Source organism: Chrysemys picta, chromosome 18, assembly GCF_011386835.1.
Source record: "Chrysemys picta bellii isolate R12L10 chromosome 18, ASM1138683v2, whole genome shotgun sequence".
In the NCBI taxonomy this organism is placed as follows: domain Eukaryota; kingdom Metazoa; phylum Chordata; order Testudines; family Emydidae; genus Chrysemys; species Chrysemys picta.
Genome location: NC_088808.1, coordinates 917,215 through 933,124, shown reverse-complemented (window position 1 = coordinate 933,124; position 15,910 = coordinate 917,215). Strand labels below are relative to the sequence as shown.

Genomic DNA, 15,910 nt, shown 5'->3' with positions numbered 1-15,910 from the left:
AGCCTGTCTCTGGCATGCCAAATGAGTCCAATGGTTCAGGTTCCTCAATCCCAAGATTGATGGTAGATAACGATAGAGCTGAAGGGTTAAATGATGGATAGCTAACAATGATGGAAAAAGCCTAGCCTCTACATGGTTGTTTCTCCCATTATAGGGCCTGAGCACCATCATGAATATTCATGCTTATGCTCAGCCATCCATGCCCAAATATAGCTTCCTCGCCCCATCATATTAGGGTACACTTATCCTACAAGTTAGCATATTAATTAATACATATTAATGCCATTTAACTCATTATCATACCAGTCACTTCTTGCTCAAGCTACATTACGGTTATCACTTCCATATTCCTGTGGTTGCCATTTACCGTTAGGTTTCAACTCCTACCTTTGAGCAAGCCATTCCTAGTTCCCCAAAACCTAAGGGGTAACAGTCAGACTATTTATCTATGCCAAAGGTCGCAGGCCTACTATACTTGACTACACTTATGCTAACTTGCTTAAGGTAATGTCTTTCAAGATACAGAGCTGTAGGTTCCTTGCATTACAGCTGATGTAGTGAAGGCAAGCCACCCCTCTGGACTACACAGACTGGATCCAATCTGCGGTCCATCTCACACGGTGTCCTGTCTCTGGCAGTGGCCAGACCAGCTGCTCCAGAAGAAGATGCAAGAAACTCAGCAGTAGGAAGATGTGGAATCTGTCCTAAATAAGGTTTCTTGCACTAAAAATGGTACTTTCGAAATAAAAAATTAAAAAAACAAAAAAAAACAAAAAAAAACCCCAGTTCTGTTTGTACAGTGCCTAGCACAATGGGGTCCATGACTATACCTCCTAAGTGCTACAGTAATATAAACAACAAATAATAATCAATTACGTGTTAGCGGTTCATGCTGCAGAGGAGAAAGCAAGATCTGCTTCTAAATAAAATAAGCCAGTGTTGCCCAAACTGGGCCGTAGTAGGTCTGTCTAGATAAAAGAAGCCACCAAAAGAGGGAGAAGCAAACTGACAGTTTGTGTTTCAAGATTTCCACTAATCTCAATATTCTAATCTGCTTGGAGTAAGTGAATAATTTAATTACTGATTTACTGACTGAACCCCAAACTCTGGATGGGAACAGAGAAAGGCATATTATTTCTCAGTGCCCTAATAGGATTTTTTTTCATTTTAAATGGTTAGATAATTATATTATCATTTAGCTCAGACAAGGGCAATGTTTCCAAAGAGGAGCACACTCCAATGCAATAACAGAAGGAACAACAAATTCTGGAATGAGATTGGCCAGTGACTGGCAATATTACTACATATTTTTCTTTGAAAATTCCACATGATGGATGAGCGAACATCTATTGTCTTGTGAGCTATTGTTGGCAAAGAGGAGGCTGAGTATGAAGGCCTGGGGTTCAGCAAACTATGAGGAGAAAATAGGCAGGGATGGCAACAAAGAAAGGAGTTCTCCAAAAAGTTCTCAGACAAGGTCACTAGGCTAGTCCCAACCTTCCTAGAAATAACCCAATTAGGATACAGAATGGATACTGAGAGAGCCAAGGGAAGCAGATGTTGGAATTGCGTGATGAACAAAAAACAAAAAGGTTAAGAACATAAGAACGGCCATACCGGGTCAGACCAAAGGTCCATCTAGCACAGTATCCTGTCTACCAACAATGGCCAATGCCAGGTGCCCCAGAGGGAGTGAACCTAACAGGCAATTATCAAGTGATCTCTCTCCTGCCATCTGACAAACGGAGGCCAGGGACACCATTTTTTACCCATCCTGGCTAATAGCCATTAATGGACTTAACCACCATGAATTTATCTTTTAACGCTGTTATAGTCCTAGCCTTCACAACCTCCTCAGGTAAGGAGTTCCACAAGTTGACTGTGCGCTGCGTGAAGGAGAACTTCCTTTTATTTCTTTTAAACCTGCTGCCTATTAATTTCATTTGGTGACCCCTAGTTCTTGTATTATGGGAATAAGTAAATAACTTCCCCTTATCCACTTTCTCAACATCACTCATGATTTTATATACCTCTATCATATCCCCCCTTAGTCTCCTCTTTTCTAAACTGAAGAGTCCTAGCCTCTTTAATCTCTCCTCATATGGGATCTGTTCCAAACCCCTAATCATTTTAGTTGCCCTTTTCTGAACCTTTTCTAGTGCCAGTATATCTTTTTTGAGATGAGGAGACCACATCTGTACATAGTATTCGAGATGTGGACGTACCATTGATTTATATAAGGGCAATAATATATTCTCAGTTACAGTTGCATCAATTGCAAACTTCTTTCTTTCTGGAGGAAGAGGTTTTAGGACTCAAAAAGTGACCGTGAGAAACTCGATGAAGCAGTGAGGCAGGAAACATCAGAAAAAGCAGCTTATGACAACGGGTGAGATAGTTATGGAGGAGCAAAAGAATGTGGCAACTAGCAAGAGGAGCAGAAGGGAAACATATATAAAACTTTTCAGCCAGCCTGCTGGCCAACAAGGAGTATTTCTGCCTGGAAGGAAAAGGCAGTGACTAAGAGCAGGCCAGTGGCTTGACCAGAAGCAAGAAGTAACATGAAGGCTTCACAAGAAGAGAAAAAAGAGAAATGTAACACAGGCCCATTGGCATCAACTGGCAAAGGGTTCATTGTTCTTTACAAGCATCTCCTGTCTCAGACCTGACAAACTCACTACACCTAATACACCACTTTCATGGTATTTATCCATAAAGGTAGCAATGTGAAGTCTCTACTGGAAGCATGTAACTTAAACAATACTCATTTTCATTGAAAGATATGTTTACAGGTAATATTTAAGGTAACTTTTGCCTTATCCAATGAAAACTATGCCTTATGGTCTTGGAGGGAAAGTAAGTCACCAAGGAATGATATGCTCAGTGATGGCCCTTTCAAGTGGTAGGGAGTTGTCAACCCTCCCTGGCTAGCCAATAATATAATGTATTGCTCAATTATCATAGAATCATAGAATATCAGGGTTGGAAGGGACCTCAAGAGGTCATCTAGTCCAACCCCCTGCTCAAAGTAGGACCAATTCCCAACTAAATCATCCCAGCCAGGGCTTTGTCAAGCCGGGCCTTAAAAACCTCCAAGGAAGGAGACTCCACCACCTCCCTAGGTAACACATTCCAGTACTTCACCACCTTCCTAGTGAAACAGTGTTTCCTAATATCCAACCTGGACCTCCCCCACTGCAACTTGAGAACATTGCTCCTTGTTCTGTCATCTGCCACCACTGAGAACAGCCGAGCTCCATCCTCTTTGGAACCCCCCTTCAGGTAGTTGAAGGCTGCTATCAAATCCCCCCTCATTCTTCTCTTCTGGAGACTAAACAATCCCAGTTCCCTCAGCCTCTCCTCATAAGTCACGTGCTCCAGACCCCTAATCATTTTTGTTGCCCTCCGTTGGACTCTTTCCAAGTTTTCCACATCCTTCTTGTAGTGTGGGGCCCAAAACTGGACACAGTATTCCAGATGAGGCCTCACCAATGTCGAATAAAGGGGAACGATCACATTCCTCGATCTGCTGGCAATGCCCCTACTTATACAGCCCAAAATGCCGTTAGCCTTCTTGACAACAAGAGCACACTGTTGACTCATGTCCAGCTTCTCGTCCACTGTGACCTCTAGGTTCTTTTCTGCAGAACTGCTACCTAGCCATTCGGTCCCTAGTCTGTAGCAGTGCATGGGATTCTTCCGTCTTAAGTGCAGGACTCTGCACTTGTCCTTGTTTTACCTCATCAGGTTTTTTTTGGCCCAATCCTCTAATTTGTCTAGGTTCCTCTGTATCCGATCCCTACCCTCTAGTCTATCTACCACGCCTCCTAGTTTAGTGTCATCTGCAAACTTGCTGAGAGTGCAGTCCACACCAGCCTCCAGATCATTAATAAAGATATTAAACAAAACCGGCCCCAGGACCGACCCTTGGGGCACTCCGCTTGAAACCGGCTGCCAACTAGACATGGAGCCATTGATCACTACCCGTTGAGCCCGACGATCTAGCCAGCTTTCTATCCACCTTACAGTCCATTCATCCAGCCCATACTTCTTTAACTTGGCGGCAAGAATACTGTGGGAGACCGTATCAAAAGCTTTGCTAAAGTCAAGGAATAACACATCCACTGCTTTCCCCTCATCCACAGAGCCAGTTATCGCCTCAAAGAAGGCAATTAGGTTAGTCAGGCACGACTTCCCCTTCGTGAATCCATGCTGACTGTTCCTGATCACTTTCCTCTCCTCTAAATGTTTCATAATTGATTCCTTGAGGACCTGCTCCATGATTTTTCCAGGGACTGAGGTGAGGCTGACTGGCCTGTAGTTCCCCGGATCCTCCTTCTTCCCTTTTTTAAAGATGGGCACTACATTAGCCTTTTTCCAGTCATCTGGGACCTCCCCCGATCGCCATGAGTTTTCAAAAATAATGGCTAATGGCTCTGCAATCTCACCCGCCAACTCCTTTAGCACCCTCGGATGCAGCGCATCCGGCCCCATGGACTTGTGCACGTCCAGTTTTTCTAAATAGTCCCGAACCACTTCTTTCTCCACAGAGGGCTGGTGACCTTCTCCCCATATTGTGCTGCCCAGTGCAGCATTCTGGGACCATTGTTGCAACAGAAATGTCAATGGAAAACCATTAAAGGTAAGCTATAAACATCAAAACCACTTGGAGGTAAAAAGGAACATTATATCAGATAGGGATCACCCTATCGGTTAAAAAGACAAAAGAGTATCACAGATTGGAAACAGACATTCTGCATCCATTCACTAAGGAGACATCTTGTTGAGCATGAGTGTTTCATGAACGAATGGACCCTGGTTCCTGGGAAGCCAGCCAGCTCTGCAACACACTGAACCGGGGTGAAAAACCTACTTTATTAGATAGGAAAGGCAACTATTAAGTGCAAGCCCTAGTTTGCCTTTTACGGTTTTATTTTGTATTATAACCATCTGTTTCCATCACTCTCTCGTTTGTAATGGAACCTCTATTTTTTCTTAAATAAACTCTCATTTTATTATAAGTGCTCAGAAGTGCTGAGCACAATACAGGAGGAGTGATATAAGTTAACACAAGTAAATTGGGGTACACTGTTCGTTTGGGAGCAGAGGATCCAGGATTTCTGTGAGTAGCCAGTGTCAGGGGCTGTATATCACAGGGGAATACTTCAAGCGGATTTGTTTGCACCTATTGTTAACTTGCAAAATAAAAGACAAGGCAGGCATAGCCCCGGGGAGAGTGCTTGAGTGACTGAAAGGCTGGTGGTGTAAGGGAGCTAACGCCCAGCTATCAGAGAGGCATGACTCTCAAGCTAGAGGCAGGGGATAACAAGGTAACAGCCCTGGGTACCCCAAGAACCATCACAGTAAGCAATCCTGATCATTGACTCCACAGTGAGGAACATGGGTAAATATCTCTGTGGCCCAAATAAAGAGAACAGGAGTCTGCCATCCAGGGCTAGCCATATCACAGTAAGGGTGAGAACTCCCAAAGAATGCTGAGAATGTCCCGCCATTTGGGAACAAATACTACTGAGTAAAGGAAAACTGGCTCAAGTCAAACCATTACAAGGACCTGGGAAAAGAACGGTCAATGAGGCCCATGCATGTAATTTACTCAGCCTCCTAGTGTTAAGCAAGAAAGAAGACCAATACCGGAGGTCAGCCATGGATGCATCAATAATACTGATGACTCATTTGCAAACCCTGGTGGGGTGGAAGGAACCTCACTGGAAGAGGAGCTGATCACTTTCTCTAAGGGCTCGTGCAAAGCTCAGCAAAGCTCTGTTTAGTCACCATTCCTACTAGAACCTTCTACTGGATGTTAGACAGGAAATAACTTTTTAATGATAACCACTGTTAGCTGGAGTGTTTGCACATGCAAAGTTTTTTTCAGAATTAATTTTAAAAGCTTTTCACTTCATTTTTAAAGACCTCAATTCACTACCTGTAAGTGCAGACTTAACATTTACTGATATCTGGAAGACAGAATTATCAGAAAAAGAATCAATCTAGGTGTTTCTAAGATGTATTATGGTATCCAGGAGTCACCCATCTGCCTAAACCCCAGGTCAGGTTCTGAGTTCTCCACTCCTCTACCAAAAGCTGACACCACTCTCCAAAGCAGAGTAGTTTCTTGAACATCCAGTTCGGCATTAGGGGTGTGATCCACCAAGAGCATCCATACAAAGCACCACATAAATCCCATATAAGCCCTTAATGCAAGGCTCTCAAGTTGTCCTCTGCACTGGGGTCCATTTCTCCCTAGAGGTCAAATACCAACTGCACTTAGAGGAGGGGAACACAGAAAAGCATATGCAGCTCTTGGCAGGCAGCTGGAAAAGAAATTCTTCCTTCAAACAGATTTGGTTGTGTGTCATATTTAAGCCTGCACATACCCCAATATCCAACTGAGATCTTAAAAATCTTCCTAAATTTAATTTTCAAAAGCTTTTCCAGTTGCCCTTCAATAGAACAGGACTATACAACCCAATGTATTCCTGAGTCAAAGAGATAAAATCACCAAACTCCCTCACAGCTCTGGTTGCAAGCCCACACCTTGCCTTGGATTGAGGGCTCCATGCGGTCTGCTGGCTTCCTTCTGACGCCATTCATTTGATGGTTTTCTGAATCACAGCTGGGCACCGAAATACACTGTGCCAATTATTCTTGGACATGTATAAAAGGTCATATTTAGATGCCACTTAACTTCAGTCCATGGAAAAAGTGAATTATACACAGATCTACACTAAATGAGATCTGAGCAACAGACAACTTGTGCCACATCTCTCATTTTATGTACATTTTTGGTTTCATCTCACTCCACCTGCCCCCAAGAAGAAACAAAACACATTAATATCTTATCATAATAGTTATATGTATCCTGCTCAAACCCAGTCTCCAGTGATTACAGCCTACCTACCTTAGTTCCCCCTGCAGTTTCATAGAATATCAGGGTTGAAAGGGACCTCAGGAGGTCATCTAGTCCAACCCCCTGCTCAAAGCAGGACCAATCCCCAGACAGATTTTTGCCCCAGATCCCTAAATGGCCCCCTCAAGGATTGAACTCACAACCCTGGGTTTAGCGGGCCAATGCTCAAATCACCGAGCTATCCCTCCCCCCTAGTTTTCAACAGCATACTACATATGAGGGGCATAGCCATGAGTGGGCCTGGGTGAGCCACAGCCCACCCAATTAGCACGCAGGCCCACCCAAATTTGAGCCTGAGGGGACGTCAAAGTGTACTTGAGCTTACTCAATGAGAGCTAGCACACGAAAACAGAATGTAGCGGTGGGGGTGGGAGCCTCGCCACAGAGTACATCCCATCAGAGATGCCAGGTACATATTCAAGGCGGATACTCCCTCCTGCTGCGCATGCTGCCGCAGCTACACGTTCATTTTTAGGCATTAGATAAAGCAGAGCTAACATGGGTACATCTGCATAAGCTGGGAATCACATCCTCAGTTCAAATGTAAATGTATGCCTACACTGGAGCTAGGAGCAGGGTACTCAGCTACTCTTAGCTACCATGTTATTTTCAGCCTGCAGAATTAGTGTGTGTCTATTCCAGCTGAAAAACCGAAGCATGCTCCCAAATGCAGTGTAGACATGCCCCAGGGCTCCCATCCCATCCCAGTGCCAGACTCCCCACCTTGGCAGATGTGCCTGCCTGGGCTTGTGGGCAGCTCCAGAGTGCAGCTGGTGGGAAAGATGCAGAGCAAGGGCGAGAAAGAGAGTTGTCCAACTTCAGTGACCTGGACAGATCCTATGACCAGCTCATGGATGAGAAGGTTCAGCATCCACTTAGCAGCAAAGTGCAGGGCACAGCCCAGCTAGGGCTTTGGTCTTCCATGCCCCAGGGACAAATCATTGCTCATCCACTGTAACCTGGGGCCCACCCAAATGTCCACTTCTAGCTACACGCCAACTGCATCTGGAGTCCCTTTTGGACCTTAACTATTGTATATGATGGCTGTGTGCTATCAAACAACTTCTCTGCTTCAGTGGTAGATGACATGACCTGTGTGTATAATTTGCATTTCAAGTTAGGGACCCATTGACTTAAATGGTGTTCCATGTATGCAGAGGCAGTTGCAGGATCAGGCCTACGTTTGTAAAGTGCCTTGGGGGATGTCAGAATCAGAGGCATTGTGTACCGTTTTCTATGTAACTCCTGGATAAAAGCTACATCAGTGTGGGTGTATGGTTGAGAATACATACCAGCAACTTAAGGATAAAACCCAGTATAGGTATTGTAATTACCCCAAAACAAGCAGAGTCAAGGTTAATTTAAAAGAAATCCAAACATGTTAAGATCTGGAACTGCACAGTTAAGGTACCCAAGCAACCTCAACTCTGCCCCATAGTGATTCTTCTTTTTTCCTCATGATGTCATAAACCATAAGCTGATCTCAGGGCAGCTTAGCTTACTCCCATTTGGTGCCTATTTTAAAAGACAACAAGGAGTCTGGTGGCACCTTAAAGACTAACAGATTTATTTGGGCATAAGCTTTCGTGAGTAAAAACCTCACTTCTTCGGATGCATCTGAAGAAGTGAGGTTTTTACTCACAAAAGCTTATGCCCAAATAAATCTGTTAGTCTTTAAGGTGCCACCAGACTCCTTGTTGTTTTTGTAGATACAGACTAACACGGCTACCCCCTGATACTATTTTAAAAGAGAGCATCTTAAAATGAGGACATGTGTAACCTCAGTCTTATTTGCGACTATAGGAGATGGTAACCATTTTCAAAAAAGACAGGTCTTTATGGAATTCTTTTTAGAGAACATTTTTCTTCAAACCATGTTGAAATAAACTTTCAGTTATGAAGAACAATGGCAAAAAAAATACCATTAATCCTTAAAAAAAGTTTTCAAATATAGCCAATACACCAGATTCCAGCAAGTTTCTGCTACACAGGAGTTTGAAGAGTCTGCATTATTCCATTATTAAGATAATTCAGGACCAAAAAAAATCTTGATACTCAGTGCTACGTTTTTAAAGGACCCATTTTTATTTCATTGTAATTGAAACTAATTTAATTGCAAAGCTCTGCTCATCCTATGCAACCATGATTAGCCCTTCTATTACATGCATAAGTGTCACATCTCCTATCAGTATAAAGTTTGGGGCATTTCTTCATGTAACTACTATTTCAGCTATGTAACTTATTGAAGAAGGGTTGTTTTGATCACCTTGTAATTTTCAAATTCTACCTGTCTTAGAGTTGTCAATAGTGGTCATCCCCATACTAGGAGAGCACTGCACAGGTTGATTACATCTGGAACACAAGGGTCAACACAGTGGGCTTAGTGGAGTCTTCTGCTCGTCTCTCACTGCATTCTAAGTTCTTATTGGGAGATTTTTTTCCTTCCTTCTCTTCCCTATTCTAGTCATGGTGCATTCTGCAGCATACTCTAAAGGCAGTTGCCAGACTTCAGATCAGCCTACTTCTTATAGTAGCTCATTCTTACAAGAGATCCTCCTCATCAAGAACATCAACTCCAGCTCTCACATGTTTTGTCCAGAGTTTTGCAACTGCAATGTCCTAGAGGAAAGCAGTTATCTAGGAGATATGGTCACTAATGTACCTGGGTCCTGACCTACTGATGGCTTGAAGTCAGTGATCAGAGGCTTGAACTGGTAATGGAAGTGAACTGGATGCCAGTGGAGGATGCAGGGGTAATAAATTACTTTTCAAAAAATAAGTTTTCATGCAGGAGACTGATGTCAGACCGACAGCCTTGAATGCTCACTGTCTCTATCTAATCACAGAACAGGTACAGCAGGATTTCACTCACACACTGTCCCACCAGCATGCCTCTGTTGAGCCTGTAGGGTAGCCACAAAGGGTGAGAGCAAACAGTTTATTGTCCATAGCCCAATCTGCCTTTGGCCTCTCTATTAAGAGTACCAGCAAGTACCAATTACTACAACTGTGAAGTGCTTCTGTATCATCCACAACAAGCTGGGCTGACACCACCAACCCATTTCCCAGCAGGCAGATAGTCTCCAAGACAAATGCAGTATTAAATATTCTATAGCAAGCTCTACAGCAAAAATTAGAAGATACTAACTTGAGACTATTAATCTGGCCAGGTATATGGTCTTAACAGACACTACACGTGTAACCCACAGCTGCGGTCATAACCACAGTGTCACAAATTCCATTCTTGATAAGTCACTCTCCATTCTGGTTAAAGAGGTGGAAGTACCAGTTCTTTCAAAGTCCCCAGCTAAGAGCAATATTCAGTTAAAAGGGAAATAAAGTCGCCTGGCATTTGTTTCACCAAGCCCATATGGGCAGCCTGGAAACTAGCCATTTTCTCTGCTATGAGTCAGGCCCTATGTTTTGAGCACAGCTGAAGTCACCTGGCAGATTCACTCTTTAAATTATAGATTAGGAGAGAGGCTATTGTTTTAAACACACTAATTAACGGGTATAATTAGACTAGATAGCCTCTATCAGACATCATGAGAACAATGGGTGCATTCAACTTCCAGGCTATTATAACTATCTGAAACATTGAAACCGACTTTTGTTTTGCCTTGAAAGCAAAATGATAGGGCACGTTAAGAGTCCCAAAAGAGAAGTCAATGCCGCTCTGCAGAGCTAAATTAAGCCCTCCATAAATAATAGTGCACAAGGCTACAAGGCCTGAACTATTCAAATGAGCTTTCTTTCTCTCCTTCTTTCAGACACTAGGGTGTTACGATGTGCATTAATTTTAGAGCCCAGAATGTCTAAGGCCCAGCTATAGTTTGCGATATCATAGAATCATAGAAGATCAGGGTTGGAAGGGACCTCAGGAGGTCATCTAGTCCAACCCGCTGCTCAAAGCAGGACCAACCCCAGACAGATTTTTACCCCACTTCCCTAAGTGGCCCCCTCAAGGATTGAGCTCACAACCCTGGGTTTAGCAGGCCAATGCTCAAACCACTGAGCTATCCCTACCCCTATGCTGTGCTAGACTGCAAGAGCTCACTTGATGATTAGCTGCTCAACTGAATTATTTCCTGCCTTTGAGCTATGCCATTTGCACCCCAAGTTTGACCCCCAGTTAGGGTGGAAAGACAGGTGACCCAGAGCTCTTGGTTTAAAAATCAACTGCAACAGCCATTTATTTTTGTGCTGGTAAGATAATTACTTTCAAAGCACCTTCCTTCGGAAAATTTCAAAGTGCTTCACATACACTAAATGATTACGCTTCACAACACCCGGTGAGGTGGGGAAAGTATTAACTCCATTCGGAACAAGGGGAAACCAAAGCACAGAAAGGCAAAGTGACTTCCCTGATGCCACATCTTGAGACAGGATCAGCTCTAGGGCTAAGAGTCAGCTTTTCCAATTCCTATTCCCTGCTACAGCCAGAGGATCCTGCTGCCTCTCTCCCTAAGATATATGTAGAGGGCAAGAATTTTTTCCTTTTCTATTAGAAATCAAAATCACTCCTTAGCTTAAACTATTTTTGGTAGATACCAAGCCCTTATGGTGAACCTCTGAATATTTTAGGGTGGCAGGAGAATATAACTCGGAACTCTAACGTCAATATACTACATGACTTGTCAACACACAAAAATTGCATTGATTTAACTACATCAATTTAGAAACAGAGTTAATTGAATTAGTGCAACTCCCTTATGTGGAAATTCATAAACAGGTTTAAGAGTACCTCATATCAAGTTAACGTCTTAGTGTAGACCTGGCCTTAATTAAGGTAAGGCAACCCAGCTACCTTCCTCAGGGACATGAAAAATCCACATCCCTGAGTGACACAGGTAAGCTAACCTGGTGTGGAAAGTGCTAGGTCAACAGAAGAATTCTAGCTACTGCCTCTTGGGGAGAAGGATTAACTATAGTGATAGGAGAACCCTCCCAACACTGTAGTGCGGGGTGGGCAAACTTTTTGGCCCAAGGGCCACATCTGGGTGGGGAAATTGCATGCAGGGCCATGAATGTAGGGCTGGGGCAGGGGGTTGGGGTGCGGGAGGGAGTGCGGTGGGGGGGTGCGGTGTGCAGAAAGGGGCTCAGGACAAGGTGCAGGAGGGGTGCAGATATGCGGGAGGGGGCTCAGGGCATGGGGTCGGGGTGCAGGACATCTGTTTCATCTGGACGGTCACACACACACACACACACACACACACACACACAATTTAGACCCTCTTTTGGAACTCATTTGATCTAACAGAAAATAAACTTTTTTAAACAAATGGCACAGATAACTGGGTTGCTCCTGCTATTAGATCTTGGAATTCAAGTATCCAGGACAGTGCCAGTCCTCCTCAGTTGAGGGCTCTTGCAGTTTCTGTCAATCTGCCAGAGTTTGGCACCTTCATGGCACCGCTTACCTATTCATTCAGGCTTTTAGCTAGCCACCTGCCACTGCAGCAAGGGGACTCTACTGCCTTTTATGAAGCTACGCAAGTGGATGACTCATTTATTTGAATGGATCCATTTGTAAATCAAGTGAGAGATGTTCAGGTACCACAGCAGCACGGCTATAAACTCAGCAAGCCCTGAAAACTCGGACTCAAGGAAGGACTTTGTATGCTGAACAAAATAGTAGTTCTGGAGGTTTTCTTTTGCTCTTGGAGACACAGAAGCAGAACACAAAAGCTTACGTAATGTTGTCCCGCACCGAACACAATGGGGGCCCCATAAATTGTTACACGAATACATTATTTAGATTTTCAGCCACAAATATAAACCTTCAAACATCAGGATATTAAAAAGTTAAGCCCCAGAACAAAGTTAGCTCAGGCATGTTGGACACAGCTTGTATTAGTACCCTTTTTTTTTTTTTAAATGTGCATCTTAATGTATTCAGGGTTCAACACATATCACTAAAAAGAAAGGCTCTGGAGTGTGCCCCAGTTACTGTCATTTCAAGAACCTCCGTTTCCAATCTTATACCATGATCAGTTTTTACATATTAATATTCATATATCAGGTATCATTTCAAGAAGTCTATACACTGTCAAAAGCCATCTGCTCCACTGGCAGCCTCCTCTCTTTATATGAGCACAAAAGCTGCACACAAGCACCAGGGCCGGATTAACTTTTTGTGGGCCGGGCGCCAGACATATTTGTGGGCCCCCATTGGGGAAATAGGGCATGTGATGGGGGGTGGTCCGCAGAGCGAGGGGCCGGTTGGGGGCAATGAGACACAGCACAGCAGGAGTGGCCCCACTCAGCCCAGCACAAGGGCACTATTTACAAACCCCAAACTGTTAGACACACACTGGCCTGCCCAGCCCTGCGGTGCCAGCGTGCCCCTTCCACACTGCCCCCTGCCCAGTGCCCTGCTCTTATGCCAGTGCCCCCTTACCCAGAGACTTCCCTCACAGATCCCTATGCCCAGCACCCCCTGCCTAGAGACCCCTCCCGCTGACATCCCACCACAACTACAACCCTGCACACCATACCCCCTGTCCAGCTCCCCCACCAACAGATCCCCTACTGTCCAGCACCCCCTTCACAGTCCCACCATCACAGCTGCACAGTGCCCCATATTCCTGAGGGAATTCTGCATCAAATTCTGTGCATAATATTTTAAAATTCTGATTTTTTTTTTATAATAAATAAATGTGGAAGCTCCACCATAGCAGTGGGGAGCACAGGCCACTGGCTGCCTGGAGGTGGGAGATCACCCTGCAGCCTCCCCTACCCCCCTGGGACAGGGACTTGACAGTGAAACTGAACCTGTCCCTGACACAGCACAAGGGCCAGGCCTGCCACAGAAACACCCTGGGGCCCTGCCCCTTTTGCACCAGGCACACCAGATGTGGGCAGGGAGGCTCAGCCCAGCAGCAGGATCCAAGTGCAGAGGGACTTAGTGTGGGGGTATCCAGATGGGGGTAAGAGGGTTCGGGGGGGGGCAGTCTGGGTGCAGGCAGCTCAGTGGGGGATCTGGATGCACAGGGAGGTGCCAGGTGCAGGGGCAATGGGAATCTGCAGGGGGGGGAGAGTCTGGGTACAGGGGAGGTGGGGTTGTTGTACTTAAAGTACTGCACAGGATCTTTTCAGGGGAAATAAGGCAAACGCCACATTCATTGGTAATACATGCATCAATCAACACTGTATCATATGCATATGATCTATATTACACTCATGCACTCACATACACACACACGCACACACAAACACACTCCGTCTTGTTGTTACCAACTAGTTGCTCCCCTTAACTTCACTGGCCAGGTGAGTTAGATGGGGAGGGGTGGAGCCGGGCATCTGCCGATCTGGATCAATGCTCCGATGTTGACAAGACCCAGGGTCCTCTGCAAGACACCTCACATTTACCAGATTCAAAATCTGTGTCCGTTGGTCCTTTGTGCTGCTTCCTTCTGAGTGTTGTCCCAATACTGTTCAAAGAGGGTGTTTCCAAAAGAAGGTGCTTGATTCTAACCCCCCCGCCCCCTCACGAGGCTGTCAATATGTCTGCTCTTCTTTAGTGAGCCCACTTGACAAGTTTGATTGTCCTTGGGTCTGGCTTCCATCCCCTCTCCAACTAGCTGTCTGGAGGTGCTTGCCTTCCATGCCTTGCTCATTCACACCTCATTCATTCAACAGGGCAATTGATTAAGGGAATGTGGGGAGGGGGAATCTTATTCTACTCCTAGCAAAAAGACATTTTTCTTCTACTTTAACTATCCTTAGGGGCTATAACATTACATCAAGGCTTAACACAAAGTTTTCTATAAGTTTTTCTACATAGGGATCTGATACAAAGTTCCTATATCAAAGGACTTGATACAACGTTGTATGAAAATAGCTTAATACAGGGTTATATGAAGAGGCATAATACAAAGTCATATGAAAGTTATGTGAAGGTGCTTAATACAGAGATTTATCTACAGGGTTCATTTGGGTGGGGGTGTAGGTGGTTGGGGCTCAGTGGGAAGGGTGTCTGGGGGGGCTCATTGGGGTGGTACAGATGCAGGGGAGGTGGGGCTTGTCAGGGTGAGGGTTTGATGGGCCTGCTTAACAGGGGAGCCCCAGCTGCTGCCAAGGGGATCCGCATGCTGGGCCCCCGTTTCCCCTATCCCAGGGATTGGTAACCATCGGCACGTGGCCCACCAGGATAAGCCCCTGGCGAGCCGGGCCGGTTTGTTTACTTGCTGCATCCACAGGTTCGGCCGATTGCGGCTCCCACTGGCCATGGTTTGCCGCTCCAGGCCAATGGGGGCTGCGAGAAGCTGCGGCCAGCACATCCCTCGTCCTGCAGCTCCCCATTTGCCTGGAGCCGCGATCGGCCAAACCTGCAGACACGGCAGGTAAACAAACTGGCCCGGCCCACCAAGGGGCTTACCCTGGCGTGCCGCATGCCGAAGGTTGCCAATCCCTGCCCTATCCCCTTCTCGTCCCCATCCCATGCCCCTTCCCCACCACTCCATCTCCTCCCCATCCCACCCCCTTCCTTCCTCACTGCCTCTGTCCCCATCCCCTGCCTGCCCCACCATGGGCAATCACTGTTGTACAAGATGAAGGATGGCTCCGAGCACACAGAAGGGAGCTCGACCAGCACTAGCACCCAGAAGGTGGTGTCCAACTGCAAAGTCCCGGGAGCTGAGCAGCACCTTCTTTTTTCAGCCTGGCTGTGCAGCTCTGTAGTCAGAGTAGGTATGCTCGTTCCACCCCCTCCCCAAGACCCCAGCCCCGCCTTTTCTCTGCCTCCTCTCCCCAGGTGAGCATGCTGTGGCTGTGCTCCTCCCCCACCCTCCTGCTGGCAAACAGCTGATCGGCGGCAGAGAGGGGGAGGGCGGGAAGGGAGCAAGCTGTGAGAAGAGGCAGGGGAGGGGGAGCTTGGCTGCCCTACTGCAGCAGGAGCCTCACTGCCAGGAGCACCAAGCTTCTGCCCCCCGCAGGAGAGAGTGGGGGGCAGAGAAGAGTGGGCCTGGTCGGGTCCCCCCG

The 15,910-nt window shown here is 45.8% G+C and overlaps 1 protein-coding gene across 15 annotated transcripts in view; it reads right to left on the bottom strand.

Annotated features, from left to right (window-relative positions):
* The window catches only part of PNPLA7 (patatin like phospholipase domain containing 7), a 420,470-nt gene that overhangs the window by 274,330 nt on the left and 130,230 nt on the right, over positions 1-15,910 (bottom strand). The gene's annotated exons all lie outside the window — the stretch shown is intronic.